Source organism: Balaenoptera acutorostrata, chromosome 9 (genome assembly GCF_949987535.1).
Source record: "Balaenoptera acutorostrata chromosome 9, mBalAcu1.1, whole genome shotgun sequence".
Taxonomy (NCBI): Eukaryota; Metazoa; Chordata; class Mammalia; order Artiodactyla; family Balaenopteridae; genus Balaenoptera; species Balaenoptera acutorostrata.
In genome coordinates this window covers 45,283,624-45,304,392 of record NC_080072.1, presented here as the reverse complement: position 1 = coordinate 45,304,392, position 20,769 = coordinate 45,283,624, and the positions used below count along the sequence as shown (strand labels likewise).

At 46.5% G+C, this 20,769-nt stretch overlaps 2 long non-coding RNA genes across 4 annotated transcripts; one reads left to right on the top strand and one right to left on the bottom strand.

Moving 5' to 3' along the window:
• Positions 1-295: 295 nt before the first annotated feature.
• On the bottom strand, positions 296-10,926 carry LOC130708784 (uncharacterized). Of its 2 annotated transcripts, XR_009009145.1 has the most exons (4): positions 10,844-10,926; positions 7,092-7,159; positions 5,317-5,406; positions 296-676 (listed from the first exon to the last, which is right to left on the bottom strand). It is a non-coding gene; the product is annotated as an uncharacterized LOC130708784 (long non-coding RNA). The 2 variants fall into 2 exon arrangements; XR_009009146.1 differs by lacking the exon at positions 7,092-7,159.
• Positions 10,927-12,489: 1,563 nt separating this feature from the next.
• On the top strand, positions 12,490-19,328 carry LOC130708930 (uncharacterized). 2 transcript variants are annotated; one of them, XR_009009313.1, is made up of 3 exons: positions 12,490-12,707; positions 14,837-15,027; positions 17,821-19,328. It is a non-coding gene; the product is annotated as an uncharacterized LOC130708930 (long non-coding RNA). The 2 variants fall into 2 exon arrangements; XR_009009314.1 differs by lacking the exon at positions 17,821-19,328 and adding an exon at positions 15,605-15,734.
• The last annotated feature ends 1,441 nt before the right edge of the window (positions 19,329-20,769 follow it).

Sequence of the window (20,769 nt, the reverse complement as noted above, 5' to 3'; positions counted from 1 at the left end):
TAATTTACAAATCTTTTCTCCCAATCTTTGGCTTGTCTATCATATTTTTAAATGATGTTTGTTGAAGAGCAAAAGTTTTTAATTTTGATAAAGTCCAATTTATGTTTTTTGGCTTAGCCTTTTTTGTGACTTGTCCAAGAAAGCTTTGCCTTACATAAAGTTGCAAAGATTTTTTTTCTCCAATGTTTTCCTCTAGAAGTTTTACTGAACATAATTTGAAAATGAGTTTTGTTTTTTCATTTTGAATACAATCCATGGTAATTTTTAAAAATTAGAAAATACAGATGAACAAAAGGAAGAAAATACAGGTCACTCATAATCGCACTACCAGAGATAAGCCACCATGAATGTTTTGTTGCATAAGTGTGTTTTGGTTATCTATTGCTGTCTAACAAATTACCCCCAAAACATATTTATTATCTCAAAGTTTCTGTGGATCAGGAACCTGGGAGCACTTTTGTGGGTGCCTTTGTCTCAGGATCACTCACAAGGCTGCAATCAAGTTGTCAGTGGGACAGCAGTCATCTCAAGGCTCGATAGGGAGAGAACGCGTCTCCGAACTCACTCATGTGGCTGTCGGCAGCCCTCAAGTCCTCGCTGGCTGTTGGTTGGGGACGTCAACTCCTTGCCTCATGCGTCTCCCCGTAGGCAACTCGCAACATGGCAGCTAGCTTCCCTGAGAGGAAGAGAAGGAGGTAGGGCGCCCATCAGAAGCCATAGTCCTTTTGTAACCTAGCCTTGGAAGTGACATTCCATCATTTTGCTCCCTGTTCTATTCATAGAAGTGAGTCACTAGGTCCAGCCCACTCACAAGGGGAGTGGATTACACCAGTGTATGAGTCCTAGGAGGTGGGGATCACGGGACCATTTTAGAAGGCTGCCACATGTCCTTGTTCGTTTTCTCATGAATTAGGTGGCACATGTTTACCTGTGAAACATACAGATGCAGGGGCCCCTTTCTAGATTCTAGATTCTAGATTCTACTGGGTCAGAATCTCCCTGGGAAATGCCTCTTTCTGTAAGCTTATCTTTTAAAAACTCTACAGGTCACTCTAATAGGAGCCAGGGTTGAGAGTCACTGGCAAATATAAATGTAAGTGGATGTTTCCCCACATGGATTACAACGGTGCATATTGCTTAGAAGTGTGTTTTCCCCCTCAGATAGGCTTGAAGATAAATGTGCCTCAGTTCCCAGTGTGAGGCTGCCATATCCTCTGCTTCCCAGGGGCTGTGTCCAAGGGGCCGTGCCTAGCAGTCATGACCTTCACTTCTAGGGGCTTCAGGGGAGCTAAGGGGGTGGCGGAGGCTGCCTGCCTCAGTGTTTGGCTCCAGAGCAGCTCTGACATCAATTCATCAGTCCAGAGGACACTTTTAGATGCACGTCTGCTGGTGGGAGGACTTTATGAGAACAGGAATCCCTGGCTGTGAAATTACTGGCATTTCATGATGTGAGAGAAGATTTACAAGCTGCATGCTGTGCTGTGCTGTAAAACCAAGCCCAGCAGTTATGCAATCAAGCCTGCAAGGCAGGCAAAATGCAGGGAGGTGGCAGCTGGAAATAAGGGAACCCACCACCCCACTGTGCCTGAGATCCCCCGGCCCTGACCATGCACACACGGGGGGCTCAGGTCAAGTTTCCTTCAGCCATATCCGCCTTCTGGGGAGGCTCACCTGGTAGTCACTAGGGAACAAACGTGCAGGTAGTATTATGTGAGATCATGGACTCAGAATGGAAGGGATTTCAAAGGTCCCTAGGAACCTGATGTTCCCTTAACACCTTCCTTGCTAAGAGGCCATTCTGCTTCTGCTTGATATTCACCCCTATGACCCAATCCAAAGGAGACACCCAGAATGTACTCTCCCATGACCCTATTTAATTTTTTTGTATAATTAAAAAATTTTTTTTGTCTTCCCCACTAAAATGTAAGCTCCCTGACAGCAGGAACCTTGCCTGTCTGGCGCTCAAAGTATTGCTGGACCACAGTACATATATGTTGACAGAGTAAATGAAAGAATGGATATTTGGATACTTCCAGGGGTGGGGAACTCACCACCTTACAGATCAGCCTGTTCTATGTCTGGATGGCTCTTGGCTCTTCCTCAGCTGGCTGCCATCCACCTCCATGTGGCCTTCCTTCATTGTCCTCATCTGTAGGGACCCCTCTGAACAAGCCCCCTCCTCTTCCCCATTGGAGCCATCCAGGGATTTGCAAACAGTGGCCACCTGCATGCTTTTCAAGATGAATGTCACCATTTCTTTCAGCTGTCTCTCAGGTATCAGTGCCATCCTAGCCATCCTCCTCCAAAGGGCTCTAATGGGTCACTGTCCCTCAGTAAGTTAGGTTAACTCTTTTGAGACCCTTAGTAAATCTTGGCAGTTTGCAGATTTTGAGACCCTTCTCCCCCAGCAAACATTTAGATCATTTCTTCATGCTCAGAGTTTTTAGGTAGAAAAAGAGTCAGTGGATTTAACTGAGGATCGATACCAAAAACTAAAAAAAAAAAAAAAAAAGAATCTTGAGATAAGGAGATTTTACTGGATAATCTGGGTGGTGGCAGTGGCGGGGACGATGTAATCACAAGGGTTGTCAGAAGTGGAAGAGGGAGGCAGGAGAGGCAGAGAGAGATTTGAAGATGCTACACTGGAGGCTTTGAACACAGAAGAAGGGGCTACGAGGCAAGGTATGCAGGCAGCCTCCAGAAGCTGCAAAGGCAAGGGAGTGGCTTCTCCCCTAGAGCCTCCAGAAGAAATGCAGCCTTGAAGACTCCTTGATTTTAGTCCAATAAAAGCCATTTTAGGCTTTTGATCCCCAGGACTGTAAGGTAGTAAATTTATGTTGTTTTGAGCACTGAATTTGTGGCAATTTGCCACAGGGCCATAGGAAATGAATGCAGAGCTCATCCTACTTTTCATCTCTGCTGTGTGCCTGACCCACAGTAGGTACACAGAGTAGGTGCGTTTTTCAGACGGGGTTCGATGGGGAGCAAAGCAAACCTGTACAGCAGGAACTGAAATCCTCAAGGAAGGTCGGGCTACATCCTAAAGGTTGGGAGAGTGTTGTCATGGAGCCCAGGCAAGGTAGGGGACTGAACTTTCAGAAAGGAGGAGCATTGGGAGGTGGTGGCCTGGCAGCAGCTGAGTAAGAAGCACGCACCCCCAGCACATGGTGGGGGGCGGGGAGAGTGGTTTTTCATGATGACGTGGTGGTGTCAGGGGAACCAAGCTTCCATGCTGGGAGGGAAGTTGGGGAGCATGGGAGCAAAAGGCTGTCTGAGGGGAAGCTGGCAACTTGGGCTCTGGGGTCAGAATTCCAGGGTCAAAGTCTGACCTCACGTCCCTTCTTGTTATCTAGCTGTGCAACCTTAGGTGTTTCACTACTATTGCATAACGAACCACCCCAAGACTTAGTGGTGTACAGCAAGATTATAGCATGCTCACGCATTCTGTGTGTTGGACAGGGCACGGTGGGGACAGCTTATCTCTGATGTATGATTCCTGGGCCTCCAGGGAGAAGATTCCAAGCCTGGGGATGACTCAACAGCTGGGGGCCAGAATCCTCTGGTGTTTGCTACTGGCTGGCTGTCCGCTGAAACACCCACATGTGGTCTCTCTGTGTGTCCTAGGAGTCCTCATAACGTGGCGACCTTACTTGGAAGCTCAGGGCTTCAAAGACAAGTGCTCCAGCTCATAAAGCAGAACCTGTAGCTTCTTTTTATGATTTAGCCTCAGAAGTCACGTAACATCCCTTCTGCATTTTATTAGTTTACAATCAAATCACAAGCTCACCCAGATTCAAGCGGGGAACTAGATTCTGCCTCTTGATGGGGAGTGTCAAGGTTCTAGTAGAATGTATCAGACAGCAGATACTGTGGCAACCATCTTTGGAAAATATAATCTGCCACATTTGATAATTTCCTTACTTTCTTTTTTAAAATTTTATTTATTTATTTATTTATTTATTTGGCTGCATTGGGTCTTTGTTGCTGCGCGCGGGCTTTCTCTAGTTGTGGAGAGCAGGGGCTACTTTTCGTTGTGGTGCGTGGGCTTCTCATTGCGGTGGCTTCTCTTGTTGCGGAGCATGGGCTCTAGGCACATGGGCTCCAGTAGTTGTGACATGCGGGCTCAGTAGTTGTGGCGCACAGGCTTAGTTGCTCCGTGGCATGTGGGATCTTCCTGGATCAGGGATCGAACCCGTGTCCCCTGCGTTGGCAGGTGGATTCTTAACCACTGCGCCACCAGGGAAGTTCCTTTTCTTACTTTTTGAGATTTGGTTTCCTCAGTAGGAAGATAAGGGTGACAACTGTAAATCTCTCATCTGGGTTAACATATCTAAAGCTTTTGGCCCAGTGCCTGGCACATAATAATATCCTAAGTTCTCCCAAGAGACCAGAGAGCAGGTCTGTTGTTTCTCATGATTGTATCCACAGTGCCTGGTACAGTGCCTGGCAGGTGGATGAGTCTGAGGGAATTGTGCCAGACTGGGGATTGTCTGTCAGTGTGTCAGCTAGAGGTTGCTGTATGACAAACTACCCCAAAACTTAGTCACTTAAAACAGCAGCCATTTTATTTGCTTGTGGTTCTGTGAATCAGCAATTCAGGCTGGATTCAGCTCAGTGGATCTTCTGCTGCTCTCACCTGGGGTCACTCATGTGGCTGCAGTTATGGGCAGTTGACTAATGTTGAATGATCCAAGATCCATCACACACACCTCATACATCTGACAGTTAGTACTGGCTGTCAGCTGGAGTGCCTCAGTTCTCCTCCATGTGGCCTTACCAGCAGGCTAGCACAGGCCCATTTGCATCATGGTCCCAGGGTTCCAACTGCAGCCAAAAGATAAGCCCTAATTCACAAGTGCTTCTGAAGCCTCTGTTTGTGTCTCATTTACTAATTTCCCATTGGCCAGGGCAGCTCACATGGCCAAGCCTGGATTTAAGGGATGGAGAAATAAACCCCACCTCTTGATGGGAGGGGCAGCAAAGCTGCATTGCAAACTACAGGATAAGAGGGATTATTGCAGCTATCTTTGCAAATCACCCATCACAGTTAATACTGAGATGTAAGATAGAGGTTGGGAGGGGGCTGGAGGCTCATTGCATGAGGGAGGTGGCAGGGAGAAGTGCAGAGCACATGTGACAGTCAATCCACAAGGGCCACATGTGGAGGACACTGGTGTCAGTGAGGAGACTTTACTTCACCTTCTGCCTTAAACCACAGGGAATCGCATCATCGCATCTGACAGAACTGCAGAGGCTGGGCTCGCTCTAGCTTGGTGAAGGAGCAACTCAGCAAGGTCACCTGCCCCAGATCCTTACCATCCAACCTCTGCCCTCCTCCGTGAGGGCTTTGCCCTTTCGGCTCACAGTATGATGACTGCAGCAAGTCCCAGAGTCACAGCCAGGCACCTGTAGAGGGAAAAGAAGAAACTGTTCTCAGACTCTAGCCCAGAAGCCTTCCCCTTATATATAGTAGCTCTTTGGCCATAATTGGGCCAAGAGGGTGGGATTACCATGGTTGCTTATATTAGTTTCCTGGGGCTGCCATAGTAAAATACCATATGTTGGATGGCTTAGAGCCACAGAAATGTATTGTCTCACAGTTCTGGAGGCTAGAAGTCCTAGATCAATGTGTTGGCAGTGCCATGCTCCCTCTGAAACCTGAATGAAAATCTTGGCTTGCCTCTTCCTAGCTTTTGGTGGTTTGCCCCAAATCCTTGACATTCCTTGGCCCGTAGATGCAACACTCCAGTCCTCCGTCTTCACATGGCCTTCTCCCTGTTTCCTCACATCATCTTCCCTCTGTGCATGTGTGTCTTTGTGTCCAAATTTCCCCTTTTAATAAGAACACCCCAGTCATATTGGATTAAGGCCCACCTTAATGACCTTATTTTAACTTGATTACCTCTGTTAAGAGCCTATTTCCAAAAGAGGTCACATTCTGAGGTGGTAGGGGTTAGGACTACAACTCATATTGTTGGCTTCAAAGACTAATTATCTGAAGTGAAATTGATGTTGGGAGTGAACCACAATGACCCCTACAGCCCTTGAATGACTGAATGAGTGAATGAATGAACATAGTACTTGGAGGCTCACATGGAGTCAGGTAATAGCTTCCTGGTGAGGTTTGTAGGGTAATTTTTTATTTATTTATTTATTTATTTATTTATTTATTTTTGGCTGTGTTGGGTCTTCGTTTCTGTGCTAGGGCTTTCTCTAGTTGCGGCAAGTGGCGGCCACTCTTCATCGCGGTGCGCGGGCCTCTCACTATCGCGGCCTCTCCTGTTGTGGAGCACAGGCTCCAGACGCGCAGGCTCAGTAATTGTGGCTCACGGGCCTAGTCGCTCCGTGGCACGTGGGATCCTCCCAGACCAGGGCTCGAACCCATGTCCCCCGCATTGGCAGGCAGACTCTCGACCACTGCGCCACCAGGGAAGCCCTGTAGGGTAATTTTAGCCCTAGAACTCATTGAGGATATTTGGGCACTTGTGCCTTCTGCTTATGACAGATTGTTGATCACAGTTATGAATTACCTCTGGCTGCATCTTTAGTCAGGAATACAACCCCTCAAGGAGAACCAATGCTGTTCCTCTGAGAAATTTTAACAAATCACATTATGACATGGTTTCCAGGAATGCATCATGGTGAAAAAAGTCCAGCCTGCTTACACGGATGCTCAGCGAGTACCCATGAGCACCCGCCTTGTGCACACAAACTGGCGTCACCAGGGCAACGCAGGACAGCAGCCGACTGCCTAGCAACACCACCTCCCTCCCTCCCACCTTCCATTACCCCTCTCCTGTGTTGGGGATGGCCTTCTGGGGCTCTCTCCCCTTCAAGGGAGCTGTCCATGGGCAGGACAACTGGATTTCACTGTGTTGGGGGTAGAGGGGACTCTGGATACGCTACTCACAAAACTTAACCAAAGTTGCCTTGTTGTTTTAGAATATATTTAGGTCTACCCAATCCCAGACATATCACACACTTCTTAGAAGCCAAACTTAAAATCTGCACCCACCATTGAAAAGCCCTGAGTAATACATAATGCCAGGTTAGGGGCTGCCATCCTGTGGAGGAGACACTGCATCACTTACCTTGCTCTTCTGAGGTGGTGGGACCGGGTGGAGTTGGGGTTTCAGAGTGCCCCTGGGAACGTCCAGGGCTAGAAATAAAAATCTCTCTCTCATAGCCTATTAACTATAAATTCATCAGAGTAGATCCTTTAAAAATGTGCATCTACCTCCTCAGAGAGCTAGCAGTCAGCCACTTTTTATTGTAATTGTTTTTCCCATTAAAAAGGACTGGGTTTTGACCAGTGGAAAGGGGAGAGCAGTGAAGTCAGGGAAATCAGTTTGCAGCCTGGACACTTTGAGAAGGTCAGACCCCTGTGAAAGTAGGTGTTTGAGGCCTTCTAAGTGGTAGAGAAAAAGGGTACAGAATGGAAGAAGAAGGATGCCAGAAGCCATTGTAATTCTGACCAGAGCAGGAAGCAGAGGGGTGCTTTTGCTCACAGTTGCCTTTGCCACTGGAAAAGAGTGATTCTCCTCCAGTAGCAGCACCTGCCCTTGGACTTGAACCCTCTCCTAGGTAATGGTGTCACCACCCACCCAAGTACCCAGGCTACTCTAGATGCCCCCCTTGTCCTTATTCAACAAGTCTTGCCTATTCCACTTCCTCAGTATCACTTAATCTTTCCCTTCCTCCCCATCTCCACGACCCATGTTAGTTCAGAGCCTTGTACTCTCTTCCTGTCCCCATCCCTCTGCCTCTGTTCAACCTCCATCCCGTCCAAGATGGTCTTGTGGAATTGTTCATCTCATCACACCACTGCTAGGCAGGACATCTTCCGTCTGCCCCTGCAAATCCACTCTATCCCACTCTTGGTCCTGGGGACTAACCTGTATGGACCACCACAATGGCCTCCCTTGGCTTCTAGCTTCTGGTTGGATTTGGTCAATGGGGAGTACCAGCTGGAGGTCAAAGGGGGAGGAGGGGGAGGTTGGGGTCTTTACACCTCCTCACTGTGGAGTCACCTTAAACAGAGGCCACAGCCCCTCTCAAGGTGACCTTCACATGACTCTCTCAGTAACTGCTCCTTCCCCTCACCCCTTCCTACCAACAGCCCTCATGTTCCTTGCTTCAAGTATGGCATTAGGCTTACCCAAACCTTAGTAAATAGCCTTTCTGTTTAATGCTCCTCAAATTTTCCTCATCTGAGTGTGCCCTCTCTTTCTGCTGCATCCCCGAATGATTCAGTTCTCCCACTCAAAACCACAGAGGTTCCCACAGCCTTTAAAATAAAGTCCAAGTTGATGATCTTGGGGTTCAAGGTTCTCCATCACCCCATTTACTTTTCCAGCCTAGTTCTTGTCACCGGCCTTCACTTACTCTAAAATCTAATTATAAGGAGTCATTTGTATTTACCCTCAGATATTTGCACCTCTGAGCATGCTCTCCCTACGCCTGAGCTGTCTCTCTCTCTTTCTCGGCCTGAAGGTCTAGCACAGTGCCTAGTACAGAGTAAACTCTCAGTAATTATACAGTGCATGAATAAATGAGAATTTTTGAGAACCTCACTTCCAGGCCCAATGTCATGCAAAGGCATATTTATGGGTACATATGACTCAACTCTTAAGGCAACGTATTTCATGCTAATGTAAACCCAGGCGCTATACACTCTCCTTCCCTAAATTTTGGGGACAAGTGGCAAGGGGAAAGTGCGGAGACTTCTAAACACAAATCAGCACAAGGTTGCATAACCCTGATCAAAGCTTGGGAAGAACAGTGGCATCTTCCCCAAGCAGGCTGTCTCTGATGATCCCTGGATGAATCACCGTGGAAAAAGTAGAGAGAAGATGTTCCAGAGAGCCAGACATGTAATCAAGTAGGAAGATCTTTCCCTTCAGGGTGTTCTCATTTAGTAAATATTCCCCTGCTGTGAGCTTTCTTAGGACGGGATGCCCTGGTGAAAGGTAGGGGTGGAGGGGGAGAGGGGTGAGGGGGAGGAGTGGGACTGGAGGGGAGGAAGAGGGGAGAAGGGTCAGTGCAGCTTAGCCCACAGGGGAGGTTTCCTGGAGCCAGGGAGCTGAGTCCATCACCTAGATCCAGGTAGCTGTGTCCATGATCTGGAATGACGGTATCGAGGCCCATTAGACAGGAGGCCAGAGGGCCTGTAATGCTCTGGGTCTCCCTTCATTTAGGTGGGACAGCTAACAGAGCAATTCACCAATCCTTCTTACTCTGGCTTTGACTGTTGAAGAAACAATTTTCTGAAAATCGCATAAGGAATTCTGACTTGTGGGTCCCAGTGGGAAGGGGAGGCTAAGGAAGAGGATTTTGCGTTTCCATTTTATACCGTTCTATACAAATAGCATGCAGAGGTGTTATTTTTGAAAAATGCTAGAGAGGTTATCAGTGGAATTTTGGACCAATTGGTTTTTATACTTTATTTCTGTATTTAAAAAAATAATGATAAACGTTATTGAAAATCAGTGCTGCTACTGTACCTCTAAGATTTCCAAGACAGCCCTGAGTTCAAATATTCTGTCCCTTTGGTCTCACACAACATAGAAATGTCCCAGAAATTCCAATAGCGTGTTAGAATCTAAATCTCCTCACCTACCTGAAAGTTGTGCCAAATCTCAAATCACACCTAGGTTCCTAATGTCTAAGATAGAAAATATATTCAAATTTTTCATGTCTAGTAAGAACATTCACTTTTTCTTTCCTCTCTGAGAGTACCCTCCCAGCAGCTCAGACTGGTAATACATTAATTTTTTTCAAGAATCTGAGGGTGCAAACATGCTTCTATAGGTTTGTGTGGTGGCTGGGGTCCCACTACCCCTTGGAATAACCTTCAGAGGACAACTGCCTTCCATGTCCTGACTAGATTAGTCTGGGAACCACAGTGAAATGAGTCTGAGGTCAGGGGAGTAATGGGCGCAGCTATGGGGAGCTGTCACAGCAGAGGCTGGGACAATGAGGCAGGGGTTGACGGGCCCCATAAGTGAGACATGGAAAGAAACAAAGGCGCACACATATTGCCTTCTCAGTAGAAGTTCTCCTTCCTGGAGCATCTCTTGGGACCAGCAATTCTGGACCTGTGGCTTCCTTCCTTCAGCACAGCTACTACAATTGTGCAACAGAGAGAGGGCAAGAGGCAGGCAACCACTTGGAAAACCATTTGTTAGTGTATCTAGTACACTAGAAGACATGCATATCCTTTGATCCAGCAATTCCACATTTAGGTATAAACCCTGGGGAAATACATGCACACGGCACCAGGATATACATACCAAGAATGCCCACTACACCACTGCCATAACAGTCAAAACCTGAAAACAACTCAAATGCTCACCAACAGTAGTATGGATAAATATATTTGATATACCCACGTAGCGGAATACTATACAGCTATGAAAATTAGGGCACTACAGCTGCATACAACAATATAGATGACTCCCATAAACACAACCGAGCAAAAGAAGCCAGACACAGAAACCCCAACGTGATTCTATTCATGTAAAGCTCAAAACAGGCAAAACAAAACTGTTTTTTTAGGACTGCAAACTTAAGTGGTAAAACTAAAAGAAAAGGAAGTAAATGCCATAAAAATCTAAGGGAGAGGGAGAGTGTGATCAAATAGAGATATGCAAAGGGCTTCAGAGTGCTGGCAATGTTTCATTTCTTGATGTTAGTGGTGAGTACGTGGGCATTTGCTTTACAGTTATTTATTAGAATGTATAAGGTTCTATGCACTTTTCTGTATGTATGTTAATTTTCAGAATTTAAAAAATGAAAGAGTGAGAGGGCTTTGTTTTAAGAAGAACTTGGGTAAGGGTCTCACCCTCCAATGCTCTCTGCTTCAGAATCCACCATCATGGTCCTAGAGGAGGGACATCCCTGCCTGGTCCTTGCATCCCAGCCCTGCCCCGAGAATCAGTCCCGAGGCCACCAGCCCTGGCAGAAGCAATCTCATCCTTGACTAAGCCTGACTCAGCTGTCCCTGATTGGTCTCCTGGGCTCTTGCATTGTAAGGATGTAATTGAGTGTGCTCTGTGGGAGACAGTCTGTAATGAATTTCCTAGGATGGAAACCGAACGGAAATCAAAAGCGTTGTGCCAGATTGCCGGTGTGCAGCACAGCTGAGGAGCAGCCCTGATATGCCGGCCCAGGCTGGCGCCTGGTATGCATGTCTCATGTCTGGTTTCCTCCTCCTCCACTTCCTCCGCTCAGGGGGCTGGTGTGCATGCCAACTCTCTGAATGAGCCAGGAGGGTCGCGTTTAGCTCAGGCACCTTCTCACCAAGACCCTTTCTGAGCATTCAGAGTGTTTCTCTCCACAGAACTCAGCATAAATAGAGATAATAATAATAATAATAATAAATCATCCTGGCATAAATAAAGCAGGTGCCTGTGTCCGGCTGGTAGTAGGTGACACATTGCTGCTCTGAGATGGGCAATGCTGAGGCTGGGACTGAGAAGGCCACTGCCCCCGAGGAGAGAGCCTAGACTGAGTCACCTGTGAAGCCCAGGAGCTTTGTTCAAGGCACTCGGGTCCCCTTGTTTGGGGCTTGGGGAGTGTTGAGGCAAAAGTTGAAAAGACCCTAGTCTCTGGGATGCTGTCACCTGATGACTTGCTATGCAAATGGAATCAGACTTTCCTCCACATTTTCCTCCTTTGTCCCCAGCAAGGCAGGGTCAGAAACCCTGTACTCAACTCCTTCGCTAGGGATTTGTGGAGGTATATCTTTGTTGCTGCCCCCTTTGCCCACTCCCTTGCCTGAAGTCACCTCTTCCTCCCCTTGGCCTCAGAGGTCACTGCTGCCTGGGCCTGTGGATACAAAAGCTCAGCTCAGATCAGGGGCCCTCCCCTCAGAGGCAGCTAGTAAGTTCCTGGGACCAAACACACTTGGCGAGACCTGAGCTTGGAGGAAGCTCAGAGCAGCCTAGGTAGGCTACAGTAAAAAAGAGGGATGTAGGGACAGGCAGGCGAAGTCAGAAAGGAGCCTCTATCACTGACTACAAATAGAAACGTCAGTTTGTGGTGCAATGAAATCACCATATATGGCTTGGGAGGAAATTCTCTGCAAGGAGCTGCATGCAAATAGGTCATCAAGTAATGGCAAAAATATGCAGCCAAATGGAGGTGCCTCTGCAGGGCTTCTGTGTCTCTAAGGGCTAAGTAAACTCCAGGAAGACATAAGGACCCAGAGCTTCATGCCACAGAGGGGGGCCAGGAGATGCTCCCTCTGTTTCCTTGCCCAGCCTCCTGCCTCCTTCTTGCCCCCTCCCCACCGGGACCACTCTGAATCTGACTAGCATCCTTGTTCCCTGTTGCTGAGAGCAGGCAGGGACTCAGAGATTGCCTGAGATACTTTCTGGTGACTAATGCAGTACTTGAACAGGAAACAGACTGGAAAGGGCTTAGGAGGAGCTATAAATAGCTCATGTCCTAAAAAAATCTAACTTAGGGAGAAATGGAATTAACACACTGGAAGGAGAACAAGGAGATCACAGGCTCCAAGCGAGACCAAGACTTCTCCTGGGAAATGAGCTTTTCTCCCAGATGGAGCTCTATCTGCCTTGCACGAGTCAACTCCATCAAGTGTGCACTGCTCAGCCTTGAGGTTGACCAGCCAGTTCTGCCTGCCTGCCAAATGATGCCCTGAATTGTCTGTGGTTCTGGGGATCAAGCCTTGTAGGGATCACGTAAGGGCGTGTGTGTGTGTGTGTGTGTGTGTGTGTGTGTAATGGGGGGTCACTGAGGCTCGCAGCTCAAGGACTATGAATGGTCTCACTTGCTGGGGAAGTAAAGAATTGAAAAAGTGTCAGGAATATCCCTTCTGCTTGCCTCAGTTTCCCCTCTATCCGTTAGGCTACAGCAATCCCTTTCCATCTTGAACCCAGTGAAGAGAGGGGAGAAAAAGCTAGGAGATTTAGCTTTAGAATGAACGGTGGGTCAGAAGACTGGGGTTCTAATACGAGCCAAGACACTCATTTGGTGAGTAACTTGGAGTAGATACTCAACTTCACTAAGACTGTTTGCTTTTCTATAAGATGGAGAGGTTGGTCTAGTTCAGTGAACTTCAAATCTTTGTCTTTTATTTTTTCAAAGCTGCATAACATTTCTCCAAAGAAAATCACAAGTCAGAGCAGAGCGGCCCTGGTTAAGGTGGGGACCTCACACGTAGACACATTTATTCCCTTCGTGGTAGGTGCTGAGAAGCCACCACAGAAACCCAGAGCTTCACAGAGCACCAGCTGAAAACCACAAAGCTAGAGCACTTGATGAGGGTGACCGGCCACCCCAAAGCCACTCCTCACTGTCCCTTTTCTCTTTACCTCAATGTAGAGGCTGGAAAATTAAAAGAATGAAAAGTAATACTGAGTGATAGAGATTTAACTAAAGCTATCAATCAAAACAAAGGAGGGGTTTATATCTCACAACCCCCAGCAAACTTCTTAATATCCTCATTGGATATGGGGACAGACAGACTGCAAAACAGCCACAATCTCCACCCACCCAGTATCCACACCCTCTGCAATGCAACTTTGTAATTCCTCCCATAAAGAAATAGAATTGATTTCCACACCCTTTGAATATGTGCTTTTGAGAGTTGCTTTGAACAATATTTAGTGGGTGATAGCATGCCAGCTTCAAGTTTAGGTCTTAAGAATCCTTGTATCTTCTCCTCTGTCTGTTAGACCCCTGCTACTGCCCTGAGACCGGCCTGGGTTAGTCTGCTGGGGAATGAGAGGTCACATGGAGCAGAGCTGACTCATCCCAGCTGAGCCCAGGACAGAGCAACTGGCCCCCAGCCGACTGCCTGAAGGCACATGAGCAAAGAGACTCATGAGAAATAACAAATGGTGGTTGTTTTACAGCATACATTTTAGGGTAGTCTATTTCTGTTCCAGCTATCTATTGCTGAGTAACAAAGCACCCCAAAACTCAGTGGCTTAAAACAATTTAGCACATACTAATTTATTATGATCTCCATGGTTCTGTGCCTTGACTAGTCTCAGCTGGGTTATTCCCACTTGGGTTCTTTCACATGATTATAGTCAGATGTCAGCTGGGGCCCCAGTCATCGGAAGGTTCGACTAGACTGGGTGTCTGAGATGGCTCATGTGGACGCCTGGCACTTGATGCTGGCTGTCGCCTAGGGGCTCAGCTGGGGCTGTTGACTGTGTGTGACATCTCCACGTGGTGTGGGCTTCTGACAACATGGCCACTGGGTTCGAAAGGGTTGTAAGAAGAAGCTGCCAGGCCAGTTAAGGGCCATGCCAGCTCTGGTATGGCATCGATTCCTCCATATTTTACTGGTCAAAACATTTATAGGGTCCCCCCAGATTCAAGAGGGTAAAGAAATAGATGTTATCTCTTGATGGGGAAATGGCAAGATCACATTTCAAAAGAGAATGTAGGATGAGAGATACTGTTGGAACCATCTTTTTTTTTTTTAACCTTTTTTTCCTTTATTTATTTATTTATGGCTGTGTTGGGTCTTAGCTGCTGCACACAGGATCTTTCGTTGCGGCGTGCGGGCTACTCTCTAGTTGCGGGGCACAGGCTCCAGAGCGCGTGGGTTCCAGGGGGCATGGGCTCTGTAATTGTGGCACGCAGGCTTAGTCGCTCCGCAGCATGTGGGATCTTAGTTCCCCGACCAGGGATCAAACCCGTGTCCCCTGATTGGAAGGCGGATTCTTAACCGCTGGACCACCAGGGAAGTCCCAGGACCATCTTTGGGAAATAAAATCTGCCATAGCTGAAGAGCATTATCGTGGCAAAGGATAAAAGGACAGATTTGTTTTACATGCTTCCTTCTTCCCTACAGCACTGCTTTCTGTCCATCCTCTCACATAACCCCACAGAGACTGGCAAGCACTGAGCAACTGGAGAGGAAGACCAGCAGAGCCCCTCTGAGCATTAGCAACTTCTCTGGGCTCAGCAGGAAAGAATGCAGAGACTGAACAATGATCTCTGCCTGCCAAGAGCCAAGAGGGGACGAGGAGGCCCAACTGGGAGGTATTAGCTGGCCCCCTTTACCCCTCTGTACTTGGGTTTTCTCTTTTTCATTTTTCTAAGGGCTATTCGGCATGGGAATGAGGAAATGTAATTGTCTAATTTAAAAAGTGAATTAATAGAGTCAATGCTAGTTAAGTGCTTTGTCAATACCCGGTGCCGTGGAGGGGAAAATCAGACGACTAACAAGTTCAAGTTGAGATTCTCACCTTGTTACCCATACAGTGAGGCTGAGGATGTCAGTCTCTGCTTGCCTGAGCCAGGCCCACCTGCAGAGGCTGGAGATCTTCAACTGCCCTCTTTACCTTCTCCCAGGACCATCACCCAGTGAATAAGATCCCCATCTGTGCAATGGGAGAGGGAAGATTAATATCTGTGTTCGTGACCCAAGTGGTCCTGAGGAAGCCCCTACGTAGAGACCCCACCTGTCTTCTCAGCTCCAGCCTTTCCCCAGCTCAATCTGAGCAACCGGGCTTTTGCTCCAAGTCTCACAGGTTTCCCAGTGACTGGGGAGTCCCCTGGGCCCCACTTAGCTGGGACTTTAAGCTCTCGCTCACTTCTCTCATCTTTCCCCTCGTAGGCAGGATCCTGCTCCTGAATCCAAAACCACTTCCTGTTTCAAAAGTCCCCTCAGAATTGAGACGCTGCTGCCCACCTAATGACAAAGGCCAGAGACTCTTCCTGCCAGAGCCTCTGCCAGGTCTACAGCCAGCCGTCACCTCCCTGGAGGGCCCAGCCCTGCTACCCCTGTCCCGAGTGCTGGTAGCTGAGCCCAGCAGGTCACGACAGGAAGCTCGCAGCTGCCTCCCACGCTGACTTGGGCTTTGGCACCAACATCCTGTCTGCCCTATTTCCTAATGATGGGTAAACTGGACTGGTTTTTTAATTAAGCCCATACCCCGGAGAACCCAGGGGAAGAGACAGCCTCATAGAACTTCAGCAGCTATCAGAGCAGGGCGGAGTGCTGGGGAGCTGGGAGCAGGAAAGAGGAAGGTGAAAGTGAAGTCCGAAGTCCAGAGTGGTTCCTTCCCGGCTGAGGTAATGCGCCTTTTGTAATGAGTAGCTCACCTGCCCTCTGTGCTCACAGAGAAATCAGCCACTCCCGGTAGCCGCCACAGCTACACCCACTGCACATACACACCCATCCCATCCATCCATCCGTCCACTGAGCAGTGGGGAGCATCTTTGAACAACACCCTGCAAATCAAGCAAAATAAAGGGAATTATATCCACTGTAATATGTACATATAATAGAATATCTGAAGAGAGGAAGGAAAATTTCAGGAGTTCCACGCTTAGAGATAAATAATTTCTATATTCTGGAAGAGGTTTTTTGTTTTGGGTTCTTTTTCTTAAAATAATGTTTAACCAAATTATACTCTTCAGATCATCTCTCTGGTGCTCCCTTTGGTCTTTAGCTGAGCCCTTCTCCCAGGCTACAGAGATCATGGGGGCGACATGGCTTTTCTGTCCCCATTTTAAAGGGCAGGGCTACCTTGGTTATTGGGCTCAGGATTCTCCCCTTCACCCTACACCCCCTAGGCCTCAAAGAACCATGCCTCCCCCTTCAGAGAGGATCCTCAGCTGTGAAAGTCTGCCCTCCTTCTCCTCTCCTTCCTCCCAGGGTAAACAAGAGCACTCTGGCAAGACAGCTGCAATGGGGCTTCTAGACTCCCAGGACCCCAGGACACAGACTCTAGGAAAGGGAGAAGGAGGGCAGGCCTGGAGCCTCCAACTCTACCCACCTCCCTCCCTCTGCTCTCCCTTGTCTTTCTCTCTCGGCTTCCTCCTTCCCTCCTCTTCCTGCTGCCCTCCCTCCTCTCCTCCCTTCCATAACAGGCAGAAGTGGGTATATGGCACTGGACTTGGATTCCACAGTCACAGGTAGATAGAGCTCGGCTCACAATTCCATCATAGACTGTCTGTGTAACCTTGATTGGATGAGTCACTTTAGCTCCCTGAGCCTTTATGGAGATGATAATGCCACTGAGGTGAGGACTAAATGGGTTCAGATCTTAAGTATTTAACCCAGGGCCTGACACAGGATACATTCTTCATGAATATTCACCAACCTAATCTGCATCAGGTAAGCACCTATTGTGCGCCAGATACCAAGGGCCCAGAAGGGAGCAGGGAGAAGTCTTTTAAAAAGTCTTTGTTTTAATCTCTTTATAATATATTGTAATGATCATTTTTATAAAAGGTGTAAGGAAACTAAGTAGCTTCCACTGCCCGGCACTCAGGGACCAGATTTCAAGGGCTTCTGCACACTTAACAACACAGAGTAGACTGGTGGCTGGAATGAAGTCAAAACCAGATCCTGCAGCAAATTATATCTCCATTCAGGCTACAGAGTTAATTGGTTTGCATAAAATCTACCATTTCTCCAGGAGGCGGCAATCTCTAAAATAGGAGGAGATCACAAGTCTGATGGCCTGCACTTCTATCTTGGAAGACTGCAAGCTCAGAGCCCCGTGCAGGCCTGCAGAGCCACCGGTGTTGGGCTGTTCAAGGGTCCCGGGAAATGCCTCCTCCAGAGAGGTTAGGCTAGTTTCGCTCGCCGTGCCAGCTCTGACTAATGTGGGAGCTGCCTAAAGGGCCAGGTTGGGAAGGCAGCCGAGAGCCCCAGGCTCGGAGGTCCTGCTTTGGCGGACCAGCACTACCTGCCCCTGCGGGATTAGGAAGTGGGAGCTTGTTTACCATCCCTGGGTTAGCCAAACCTCAGCAATCGGTTTGAAGAGCTTACTTTCATTTCCTGCTATTCGACTCTGCTCACACCCAGTGATCACTTTCTAGATGCTCTTTAATCTTCCACTGGGGATTTCTTTGGGAATGACGCTCTGCGGTTCATCATCACATCCCACACAAAAGGAAACCTGAATCAATGGAGAGCTCTACCCGACCCATGGATTAGATGATCCAGTACCATAAATATGAGGATGTCTCCCAAATTAATATACGCGTCTAATGAAATGCCCATCAAAATCTCAGTAAGGATTATCCTGGACCTTCACAAGCTGGATCTAAAATTCATATGGAAGAGAAAAGGCCAAAGAATGGCCAAAATGATTTTGAAGAAGAACAAGGAGGAGAGACCGACCCTGCCAGTTATTAAGACCTATTACAAAGCCATTCACATAAAGGAATTAGTGCAGGAATGGACAAATAGACCAATGGAATAGAACAGAGGGCCCAGAAATATACTCACATGTATCTGAATACCTGATACATGACAGAGGTGACATTAATAAGGAAAGGACAGACCATTCAATAAACAATGTTGGGTAATTGGTTATCCACATGGAAAAGTCAAAATTCAAGATGGAATGTAATTGAGATTGACATATATACACTACTATATATAAAATAGATAACTAATAAGAACCTACTGTATAGCACAGGGAACTCTACTCAATACTCCATAATGACTTATATGGAAAAGAATCTAAAAAAGAGTGGATATATGTATATGTATAACTGATTCACTATGCTGTACAGCAGAAACACAACATTGTAAATCAACTATACTCCGATAAAAATTAATTACAAAAAAAACAGAAAACAAAAAGTGGAATGCAAAATAAAAACAATTTTTTTTAAAGTCGTATGTAAAACTTTTTGGAAGAGACTGTAAACATAAGAGAATAGATTTATGACATTGGGATAAGGAAACATTTTTTAAAATAGAGAATAGCAAACCCACAAGCCATAAAGGAAACAATAAATTTGCCTAAGTTAAGATTACAACTATTGTTCAAGAAAAGACACAATAAACCAAGTAAAAAGACTCCTCACAAACTCTATCCAGAATATATCAAGAACTCCCACAATCAGTAAGGAAAAGGCCACCCAGGAGGATAATCAACAAAGGGTATGAATTAGAAATTCACAAATAAATGACACCAGGTGTCCAATAAACATAAGAAGCTTCACCTCCACAGTAATTGGGGAAATGCACATTCAATTCACAATGAGGTATCATTTCATCCCCATCAGACTGGCAAGACCTTTAAAGTGTGGGCAGCAGTGGTTCATGCTGGATAGAACGGCCAAGATGAGAGTTAAATGGTACAACCACTTTGGAGAGCAATGTGTTACTAGTGAGTAAAGTTGAGAAGGAATATTCCTTATGATCCAGAAATACCAATTCTAGATTTACAGGACAACTCTTATACATGTACACAAAGAGACATATGTAAGAATGTTTTGCAATATCAATTATAGAAGCAAAAAAATATCTATCAACAGGGGAATGAGCAAATAAAGCGTGGTGTATTCACTCAGTGGTGTGCTACTCAACAGTCGAAACAAATTAGCATATCCTCATGAGTAAATCTCAAATATCAACATGGATAAATTTCAAAAACATAATGTTAAGAGAAAAAACAAACTGTCATTTCATATAGTATGAATCTATATCAAGTTAACATGTTTAAAAATGTGAAAAAAGCACAAAACATTGTTTAGAAATACATGCTTATGTAGGAAAAGTATAAAAACATATTAGAATGATAAACATTAAATTCATGAGGAAATCGATGCCTTTAACAGCACGTATTAACTATAATATTTGTTTTTAAAAAGAAAAAATTCATCTGAAGCAAGTATGGCAAAATAAGATTCATTAAAGCTGTATGGTGGGTACATGAGTGCTTGGTGTGTTATACTTTATTTTCTTATGTTTGAAATATTAGGGGGAAAGCCCTCAGGTCCCTGGTCTCTGAGTTCCCCAAAATGCATGGTTATGGCTTGGGAAAGCAAAAGGCAGAAATGTTTTTTGCCCTTGTATTATATCCAGTAGTGTTCCTAGAGATTGTGCATCTCCTTAACGCACTTCTCACCTACGATGTTCAATGACTTCGAAATCACCAGTGCAGCACCAGCTCAGTGCCATGCACTGAGGAAACAAAAATTAAGAGTGGTCCCTCTTCTATGTAGGAGATTGTAGGCTATTAGAGGAGACAGGCAGGTGAAGGATCTTACTGTGATAAATGCTAAAACTGAGGTGTGCTTAAACGTTTATGGTTTTATTATTTTTTTAAAAAAAGTGTGGGATACCACAGTAGGAGGGAGTGATTCATAATTCATTCTGCCAAGGGGGTGGGTACAGAAAAAGCAAGGAGCTGGGCTTTGAAAATTGAGTAGGAGTTTGCAAGACAAAGAGGATGAGGAGAGTATAGAATGAGAAAAGCAAACAAGGCTTGGAGTGCCTGTTGTGTTACAGGGCTGGAGGGCAGCATCCTGATTGGACGTGTGCTTCAGAAAGAACCTTCTGGCAGTGGTAGAGGATGGAAAACCCGAATGAAGGCAGGGAGGTTGGTTAGGAAGCCATTGAAAAACTGTTTCAATGGGAGGTGGTGAAAACCTTAACTACGACACAGTGATTTTGGTTATAGTTTCCCTGCAAAACTACAAATTAACTGAAGGGGGGGCAATGGCTTAATCGGCTTTTGTTTATCTGTGTGTACCCCACCGCTCCTACAGTTGTACCCTGCATATGATAGGAGCTCAATGAATACAAGTTGGTGGAAGGGAGGGGGGCAGGAAGCAGGCAGCCTGTCCTTTGCCCCCTCCTTTGACAGATAAGAAGGCTGACAGTAGGAGAGTAGGAGTGATGTTTTCAAGGACATCCTTAGCTAGAAGCTTACTGTCTCCCCCTAAAACCGCAAAGAGCCCTGCAACCACTCTGCTAACAAATTAACAAGCACGTAGGTTTTTTTTTTTTTTTATAAACTATCATCGTGG